Source organism: Rhamphochromis sp. 'chilingali' (genome assembly GCF_963969265.1).
Source record: "Rhamphochromis sp. 'chilingali' genome assembly, chromosome: 9".
NCBI classification, from domain to species: Eukaryota; Metazoa; Chordata; class Actinopteri; order Cichliformes; family Cichlidae; genus Rhamphochromis; species Rhamphochromis sp. 'chilingali'.
Window position 1 is genome coordinate 6,638,094 of NC_137936.1, and position 8,545 is coordinate 6,646,638.

Here is an 8,545-nt window from a genome sequence, read left to right on the forward strand (position 1 = left end):
TCAATATTCCACCAACTATATACTTCTACACACAAATGATTACATGCAGCATTCTACCATATGCAAACTTATATCATTAAAAGATTATATTGACTACTAAGTACAATTTTCCTATTAACAACATATTTCTTTTCTTTTTCAGTACCTTCAATCATCTGACTCAGAACAAAGGCTACTCGAGATTGGTGAAGCCTGACCACATGAATGCAAAGGCATTAAGAACAGCAGTTTGTTTTTTGTTTGTTTGGTTTTTAATCTACATCCCTTTTTTCATATTTGTGTTACAGAAGCAAGGAAGTTAAGTTTTTGCAGTTCTTGTGTCGGTACTTGTTAGGTTTTGTATTGTTGATTGTCATTTACAGTGGGGCAAAAAAGTATTTAGTGAGCCACCGATTGTGCAAGTTCCCCCACTTAAAATGATGACAGAGGTCAGTAATTTGCACCAGAGGTACACTTCAACTGTGAGAGACAGAATGTGAAAAAAAAATCCATGAATTCACATGGTAGGATTTGTAAAGAATTTATTCGTAAATTAGGGTGGAAAATAAGTATTTGGTCACCTCAAACAAGGAAAATCTCTGGCTCTCACAGACCTGTAACGTCTTCTGTAAGAAGCTTTTCTGTCCCCCACTCGTTACCTGTATGAATGGCACCTGTTTGAGCTCATCATCTGTATAAAAGACACCTGTCCACAGCCTCAAACAGTCAGACTCCAAACTCCGCCATGGCCAAGACCAAAGAGCTTTCGAAGGACACCAGGAAAAGTATTGTAGACCTGCACCAGGCTGGGAAGAGTGAATCTACAATAGGCAAGCAGCTTGGTGTGAAAAAATCAACTGTGGGAGCAATCATCAGAAAATGGAAGACATACAAGACCACTGATAATCTCCCACGATCTGGGGCTCCACGCAAGATCTCATCCCGTGGGGTCAAAATGATCATGAGAACGGTGAGCAAAGATCCCAGAACCACACGGGGGGACCTGGTGAATGACCTGCAGAGAGCTGGGACCAAAGTAACAAAGGTCACCATCAGTAACACACTACAACGGCAGGGAATCAAATCCCGCAGTGCCAGACGTGTTCCGCTGCTGAAGCCAGTGCATGTCCCGGCCCGTCTGAAGTTTGCCAGAGAGCACATGGATGATACAGCAGAGGATTGGGAGAATGTCATGTGGTCAGATGAAACCAAAGTAGAACTTTTTGGTATAAACTCAACTCGTCGTGTTTGGAGGACGAAGAATACTGAGTTGCATCCCAAGAACACCATACCTACTGTGAAGCATGGGGGTGGAAACATCATGCTATGGGGCTGTTTTTCTGCCAAGGGGACAGGACGACTGATCCGTGTTAAGGACAGAATGAATGGGGCCATGTATCGTGAGATTTTGAGCCAAAACCTCCTTCCATCAGTGAGAACTTTGAAGATGAAACGAGGCTGGGTCTTCCAACATGACAATGATCCAAAACACACCGCCCGGGCAACAAAGGAGTGGCTCCGTAAGAAGCATTTGAAAGTCCTGGAGTGGCCTAGCCAGTCTCCAGACCTCAACCCCATAGAAAATCTGTGGCGGGAGTTGAAAGTCCGTGTTGCTCGGCGACAGCCCCAAAACATCACTGCTCTCGAGAAGATCTGCATGGAGGAATGGGCCAAAATACCAGCTACTGTGTGTGCAAACCTGGTAAAGACCTATAGTAAACGTTTGACCTCTGTTATTGCCAACAAAGGTTATGTTACAAAGTATTGAGTTGTATTTTTGTTATTGACCAAATACTTATTTTCCACCCTGATTTACGAATAAATTCTTTACAAATCCTACCATGTGGATTCATGGATTTTTTTTTCACATTCTGTCTCTCACAGTTGAAGTGTACCTCTGGTGCAAATTACTGACCTCTGTCATCATTTTAAGTGGGGGAACTTGCACAATCGGTGGCTGACTAAATACTTTTTTGCCCCACTGTATGCTTAGAAATATTTACTCATATATGCTTAGAAGTATATAATCATTTGTAGATTTAAAGAATGTCTCATCCTAGGAGGTCTGTAACAACTCTGTGTAGCATGAAGAGGGGAGTGCGTTCACTCCTCTACAGAGTGTTCTGGCATAGATCACACACCTCCTAGGAGAGGTCGTATCTTCTCTTTGCAAACACACGTATATCTCTTTAAGTATAAGAGCCTTTTGTTCAGATGGACCCGCTAGACTCCTGGCACCAGCTTTGGGGAGTCTTCACAGGGTCACATCTTGACCTCACACAAATCACACCACACACACATACACACACACACACACACACACACACAATGAACCTATGCATATTCATGTAACCTCAATAAAAGAACAGTGGTACGGGAGAACGGAGAGAGCAACTGGGGTCAAGCGAAGGAACGGCGCCTGTCCGGTCTCTCCCGTGCACGAGAAACATGAAGAACTTTGCCTACCCGTGTCTTGCTTTGCTGTGTAATTATATTGTCTTCAACGTTCCAGCGGATAGGTTCAAGCTACAAACCTATCATTAATTGGTCCTTCGATGCCGGATCCCTGGAGTCGACGTTCACCGAGGGGAGAAGAGGCACGCTGAAAGACTGACGTCAGCCAGGAAGTTCCTGTGGATTCGCTGTCTGTCTTTTCTCCTCGATGAATGACGATCGGCGGGATTCGAGGCTGATATTACACGCTAAGCAACACCGAGTAAGTTTAGAGTCCAACTCTATAACTGTACGTCTTCGCCGCTCAGTGGGGCGTTGTCCGTGGCCGCTCAGTGGGGCTAAAATTCGCCGTCTAAGTGGGGCGATGTACAAAGCCGCTCAGTGGGTTTTTTTTGTACAGAAGCATTAAGTCGCAGGGTTGCGCAGTTCGAACTTTTTTGGTTCGCCGTCTTAGTGGGGCGAAATGTAGACCGCTTTGTGGGGTACTGTAGTGAGTTCTCCACCGCTCAGTGGGGTGATGAGAAGTTCCGCGGGGTCCAGATTGTGCTGGACAATAGGCCTATTTTGTGTTGTTGTCATCGTCGTCGTTGTTGTTGTTGTGTGAGTGTGTGCGGAGCAGAACACGTGGTCTGTGACACCGACTGTTGTTGTTATCATGGGTTTCTAAGCAACCAAGAGTGAGTCGGAGGGAGACAGACGTTTGTGCTGGACTTTGCTCCTGGCAGCGCAAAGTTTTTAAGTAAAAAAAAGAGAGAGCGACGGCTCCTTAGCTGCGCAGGTTCACGCGAGCGCGGTCGTGCGGGTTTCACGCGGACCTGAGCCGTGCGGTTAATCGCAGGCTTATAAATGGCAGAGATAAGATAAGATAAGATAAGATAGAACTTTATTAATCCCTCGGGTGGGTTCCTCTGGGAAATTCGACTTCCAAAAAGCACAGCAACGACCGAAGTTACAGTTACAGAATTGTTATATATATATATATATATACACACACACACACACACACACACACACACACACACACACACACACACACATATAAATACAGAGACAAATATAAATAAAATATACAAAGGGGATAAATAGAATAAATAGGAATTAAAAAAAAAATAATAATAAAAAAAATAAAAAAATAAAAAAATTCAAATGATTCAAATGTTAGAAGTTTTCAGAAGCCCACATCAGCAGCACTTAAGATGTGCTCTGGTGAATGGCTTTCCCCCACCTCCTTGCTGACACAAAATGTTTATTCTTTAGCTTGCCCTGATCGACAACAGCCTGTGTGCCAGACCATAGATTTGGTTGAGGTGGATAGTTGTTAAAAGTAATCTACATTAAGCTTGTGGTTGCTCAAATTCAGTACAATGACATATGAGGTGAAGTGATATAGGCAAATATTTAAACTAATGTGCATAGAGGCACTTGACCTGTGTGAAAGACTGTCGTCTTAGTATGAGTCATTGTTGAGATATACAGCACACCTGTGAAAACTAATATGCTGAACCCTGTATGAAACATCTAAAAGTACATGATGGAGAAGCTGAATTGAATATGAAAGTGCAAGACTTTGCCACTGCTCATAGCATCAGCATCATGTTTCTGTTTATTTGTTTTGTTGGGTCGAAAATAATTAAATAAACTTGTGATCATGCCTATGGATCACCATGGCACATATCACCAGCCACATGATTTATTTATGCAGATGACAAAGTGAGTGTGAATGTGTTTGACGTCACGGTGTCTTTGTACGCTGTGTAAAAGTAATTGCCTCTGATTGTGAGAGCGGTGATTCTGCAGGTCACCAGCTATTGTAAAGGAAAAAAAAAGAGTGAAAAAGAGAAAGAATTTATATTGTAGATGAAAAAAAAAATCATAGGAAAAAGGTTTTGTGTTGATTAGCCAAAAACAACAACAATTTCATTTTCTGCTTTTAAGAAAGGACTGTTCACAAAAACACAGAGAGAGAGAGAGAGAGAGAGAGAGATGTGTGTTGATTAAGCAGTGATGATAATAATGAACATGTCTTAGTTTGTCACTTTCAGGTGAAAAGCAGACCTGAATCAATTTTCCACATGCAGCGGTCGGAAGAAAGTTATAGTTTAACATCATTGGAAACATGCAGGCCAAGTTTCTGTCTGACTTATTTACAGCACCATGTGTCTCTCAACCTCACAAGCAAGCTCTCACTTCTCCCTGAAGACAAGGAATGCAGCTCCAAAGAGCAATAACATGGCAGATAAAGAGACAGCAGCAAAGTCCTGAACAAAGAGTCCCAGCAAGCAGCAGCAGTGTGGACAAACAGCATCAGAGAAGAAAAGCAAACCCATCATCCTGACTGATCGGATGAATGGCACTGTGTTTACAACAAGCTGCAAATTCATTATGCATTTGAAGAAAACTTTTGAGTAGACTGTTGGAGTTTGACATTTGCCACCTTTGGAGTAAAATGGCAAGAAGAGACAGTGGAACACAGGACAAAGCTGAAGGAGAACTGCCGGCTATTGGACTGTTGAAGTGGGAGAGGACAACAGAGTGAGAGGACAACAGAGTGAGAGGACAACAGAGTGAGAAGACTAGGTGAGAACACATAGGAATGCTGTTATTAAATGTGGGAAATCAAAATTTGGGTTAGCAAACCTGGGGAAAAGAAAACTGACTGCTTAAGTTGGAAAATTGTGAAGGAGTCTGAAACACAGCAAAAAAGAAACATATACAAGCAGAACATGCATTAACCATACTAACACAAATACAAGAGAGATTATGAAGATTAGACAACATCTTAAGCGTGTGAGTGTGTTTATCATCTTGTCCAAGTTATGTGACGCAAAGACCAGTGGACTCATAGCACATTAGTTAAGAAATGATCAAATAATAGTAGAGAAGTGTGTAGGAAAGGCAGCTTTAAGAACATGCTCTGCTGGAGATGCAGCTCCACAGATATGCATTAACCCTTTAAGACCTACCATAGAACCAAGTCCGCCAGAGCTTATATTATATTTTTACATGCTGTGGAGCCATTTTTGGGAGCATTTCAAGTTGCTATACATCAATATAACCATTATAGCCCAGATTTTAATAATATGTATTCATTAAGTGCATAGTAATTACATAAATTGCAAAAAAGTGCAATAAACTACAAAAAAATTGAAAATCGTTTTTGCTTTTTTAACATATATTTGTAGTTAGAGAAATTTAAGAGGCTTATCCCTCAAAACTGTAAATACAAAAAAGTTGCACAAAATAGTTTCCCACCACAGGAAATTTATTTTGAGTGTCTTCATAGTTTTATTTTTGAAATACACCAATTTTTATACACTGCAGGAAAAACGAAAATAAATATTATACTGCAAATTTGCAAAAAAGCAGCATATGCATCAAAATAAACTATTTCCAGCAGTGCAATATGAGTCCTAAGCATCCCAGAAACGACACAGAAAGTCATAAAGTCAAAGATAACTTTTAAAAAGACGAGTATAGGCCCTGAGGCCCTGATGGTAAAAAAGACTACATTTCCGCGAAAATGACGTCACTTCCGGTTTCGGGCAGGTAATGGCGGAAATGCAAAAGTTCGCGCTGACGTCTATTCCAACGTAGGAAGTGTTATGAACAGCTGATCGGATCGGCAAAGCGTGTTTCTGGAATATTATGTTTTTGTTCCTGCAAGCGCTTTTTATGCAGTTTTTGCAAAGCTTTATGTGGAAGGAAACCGTGACCTAGGACAAGCTGATGGCATAAGATGTAAGTACAACTCCTCCGGTTTCATATGCAAAAAAAAGTTTTTGCGCTAGCTTACGTGGTTGCAGTGCTACTGGGATTTAAAAATAGTTACGCAAAACAGAGCGTGCCCGCTCCGATCGGCTATAAAGGGTTAAACCTGCCTAATAACACAAACACACATGCAATGAAAATTAGCTTGTTATCTTTCATCAGTGTTAAAATAGTGTCAATTTAACAGACACTTGTTATCAAATACTGAATTTATCCAATGCAAAAAATTGACTCTCTAGGTTGCAGGACAACAGTTTAACTTTTGTGGGAAAAAAGATTCTGGTTTGACCAACCAGTGATCAGACAATAAATTTAGTTGTTAATATAGTAAATTGGGAGAAGCTTCCTGCTTGATTGATGCAGCACAAGTAATTTACTGTATGAGGGAAATTGTCTTTTGTGATACTATTTTGAACATGCTTTTCTATTGTCCTGTCAACTTAGTAGAATAGAATAGAATAGAATTCAACTTTATTGTCATTGCACATGCACAGGTACAGGGCAACGAAATGCAGTTTGCATCCATCCAGAAGTGCTTTAGTGATATAGATATATTACAATATATATTAGCAATAGTATAGATATGAAAGTATATTACAGAAATGGGTCTATTATGGTATGTTATAATGTACACGGTATGAAGTATGTTGTGAATATTCTATAACTATAAGTATGTACAGGCTGTAGTGAGTACAAGCTATGTACAGGCTATGAACAGGATATAAATATGAAAAACTATACAGAATATGAAATAAATAACTTTACAGAAATCTGAGATATACAGCTATACAGAAATGGGAACTATGCAAGTTGTAAACAGTTGTAGGATTAAAGATTATCGAATGTACAGAATGATTATTTACACAGAGCTATACAGTAGTGCAGTTAAGATAAGTGAGGGTGTAGATAGTTTCTACAGAGGCTATATAAAGTGCTAGTGGTTGTGAGTGGTGGTTCACTCCATGTTATTATTGTGTGTTTGAGGGTACAGTTGTCCATTGTGTGTGTGTGTAGGTGGTTGTGGGTGTGTGTATGTTCAGTCCATGAGTTTAACGTGGGTCAGATGTCAGGAGGCAGAGTTCAGGAGTCTGACAGCTGTGGGGAAGAAGCTGTTCCGGTACCTGGTGGTCTTAGTCCGGAGGCTCCTGTGGCGCCTCCCAGAGGGCAGGAGGGTGAAGAGTCCATGTGATGGGTGACTGGGGTCTTTGATGATTTTCCCAGCCCTTTTCAGACACCGCTTCCTGTAGATGTCTTTTATGGCAGGAAGTGGTGCTCCGGCGATGCGCTGGGCAGTTTTCACGACCCTCTGCAACGCCTTCCGGTCCGAGGCAGAGCAGTTCCCGTACCAGACTGTTATACAGTTGGTCAGGATGCTCTCGATGGTGCAACGATAGAAGTTCACCAGGATGTCTGAGGACAGGTGGTTCTTCCTCAGAGTCCTCAAGAAGAAGAGGCGCTGGTGAGCCTTCTTGACCAGCTTGGAGCAGTTGGTCGTCCAGGTGAGATCCTCGGAGATGTGGACTCCCAGGAACTTGAAGCTGCTCACACGCTCCACAGCCGTCCCCTTAATGTGGATGGGTGGATGTGGGTCAGCATTCCTCCTGTAGTCCACGATGAGCTCCTTGGTCTTCTCGGTGTTAAGCAGCAGGTTGTTTGTGTCGCACCACTCAGCCAGACGATCCACCTCCTCCCTGTAGGAGGCCTCATCGTTGTCACTGATGAGGCCAATCACCGTGGTGTCATCTGCAAACTTAATGATGGTGTTGGAACCATCAGCAGGTCTGCAGTCGTGGGTGAAGAGGGAGTAGAGGAAAGGGCTCATCACACAGCCTTGTGGTACACCGGTGTTCATTGTGATGGTAGATGAGCAGTGGTTATCCAGCCGGACATGTTGGGGGCGGTTGGTCAGGAAGTCCAGTAACCATTTGCAGATGAGGGAACTGATGCCCAGGTCTGTCAGTTTCCTGATGAGTTGTGAGGGGTGGATTGTATTGAATGCTGAACTGAAGTCTATAAACAGCATTCTGGCGTAGGTGTTGTTGTTGTCCAGGTGTGAGAGGACAGAGTGCAGTGCAATGGAGACTGCATCTTCTGTGCTCCTGTTCTGGCGGTATGCGAATTGGTGGGGGTCCAGGGTGGGGGGGAGACAGGATTTGAAGTGTGCTAGAACCAGCTGCTCTAAGCACTTAGTGATGATGGGGGTGAGTGCTACTGGGCGGTAGTCATTGAGGCAAGATGGGTTGGAGTTTTTGGGTATCGGGACGATGGAGGTGGATTTGAAGCAGGCCGGTACCACAGTGTGGGCCAAGGACAGATTGAATATGTCTGTGAGCACTCCTGCAAG